Below are 2,037 nucleotides of genomic sequence, written 5' to 3'. Positions count from 1 at the left end.
GTCTCTAGCTAGTCATAATCGCCTGTTTACTAGTTTTTTTTCTTATTTTTAAAGTTTTATTGTTTTATTTTTCTAAACTTTCCTTAGGTAGTTTCCATAGTTAGACTTTGAATTTTTGCCTGAAAATTTTTTTTTCCATCTTTTCATTATTTTAAGGTGTTGCTCACAAAATTTCAATTCATTTGGATATCATTTGAGGGTAGCTGTAGTTCAAACCTACACTATTACTTGCATAAGAAGGCAACTAGTTGTGCGTGCTGAATATAGTGTATGACTAGAGGCAATCCATCTGACTTACAACCCTTTGATCCTGAGATAGATAGGACATTTCATAGATTAGTTAGACATCATTTTGTACCTTTTGAGCATCCTGAGCATTCTGTTATTGGTGATTTTGAGCATTATAGTTTTGAACATTCTGAGAACATGGCACAACCTCCACCCCGTGAGAGGACTCTAAGGGAAATGGCTGCACCTGATTTCACCTACGAAAGCTTGTGCATCCAATACCCTGATGAGGATGTCCCATATGTTCTTAAAACTGGACTGATCCATTTGCTTCCAAAGTTTCATGGCCTTGCAGGTGAAGACCCATACAAGCATCTAAAAGAATTCCATATTGTCTGCTCCACCATGAAACCACCAGATGTCCAGGAGGATCACCTATTTCTGAAGGTCTTTCCTCATTCTTTAGAGGGAGTGGCAAAGCACTGGCTATATTACCTTACTCCAAGGTCTATCACGAGCTAGGATGACCTCAAGAGAGTATTCTTAGAAAAAATTTTCCCAGCTTCCAGGACCACGACCATCAAAAAAGATATTTCAGGCATTAGACAACTCAGTGGAGAGAGCTTATATGAATATTGGGAGAGATTTAAGAAACTATGTGCCAGTTTCCCTCACCACCAGATTTCTGAGCAGCTTCTCCTCTAATATTTTTATGAAGGACTCAGTAACATGGAGAGAAGTATGATAGATGCTGCCAGTGGTGGAGCCCTTGGAGACATGACCCCTGCTGAAGCCAGAAATTTAATTGAGAAGATGGCTTCAAACTCCCAACAATTTAGTGCCAGAAATGATGCTATTGTCATTAGAGGAGTGCATGATGTAGCCACGAATTCATCTTCATCAGTTGAGACTAAGAAGCTTGAAGGTAAACTAGATGCCTTGGTTAACCTGGTAACCCAACTGGCCATGAATAAAAAATCTGCACCTGTCGCCAGACTTTGTGGTTTATGCTCCTCTGCCGACCACCACACAGACATTTGCCCTTCTGTGCAACAATCTGAAGCAATTGAACAGCCTGAAGCTTATGCTGCAAACATCTACAACAGACCTCCTCAACCTCAGCAGCAAAATCAGCCACAACAGAATAATTATGACCTCTCCAATAACAGGTACAATCCTGGGTGGAGGAATCATCCCAACCTTAGATGGTCAAATCCTTCACAACAACAACAGCAGCAACAACAACAACCTTATTTTCAAAATGCTGCTGGCCCAAGCAGACCATACGTTCCTCCACCAATCCAGTAGCAACAACAACAACAACAACAACAACAACAACAACCCCAGAAACAACAAACAGTTGAGGCTCCTCCGCAACCTTCCCTTGAAGAACTTGTGAGGCAAATGACTATGCAAAACATGCAGTTTCAATAAGAGACCAGAGCCTCCATTCAGAGCTTAACTAATCAGATGGGACAATTGGCTACATAGTTAAATCAACAGCAGTCCCAGAATTCTGACAGATTGCCTTCTCAATCTGTCCAGAATCCCAAAAATATGAGTGCCATTGCATTGAGGTCGGGAAAGCAGTGTCAAGGACCTCAACCAGCAACATCTTCCACATCCGCAAATGAACCTGCCTAACTTCACTCTACTCCAGAAAAAGATGATGACAAAAATTTAAAGAGTAAGTTACCTAACAATTTCTATGCAGGTGAATCTTGCACTGGTAATTCTGATTTACAGAAGCAGCATATCCCTTTTCCATTCCTTCCAAGAGAAATTTCCAACAAAAAAATGGAAGAGGTA

At 40.7% G+C, this 2,037-nt stretch overlaps 1 non-coding gene across 1 annotated transcript; it reads right to left on the bottom strand.

Moving 5' to 3' along the window:
- Positions 1-804: 804 nt before the first annotated feature.
- Positions 805-911, bottom strand: LOC114397852. The gene has a single exon (XR_003663469.1). It is a non-coding gene; the product is annotated as a small nucleolar RNA R71 (small nucleolar RNA).
- Positions 912-2,037: the final 1,126 nt, after the last annotated feature.

This window comes from Glycine soja, chromosome 18 (assembly GCF_004193775.1).
Source record: "Glycine soja cultivar W05 chromosome 18, ASM419377v2, whole genome shotgun sequence".
Lineage (NCBI taxonomy): Eukaryota > Viridiplantae > Streptophyta > Magnoliopsida > Fabales > Fabaceae > Glycine > Glycine soja.
This window is presented reverse-complemented; position numbering and strand designations above follow the sequence as displayed.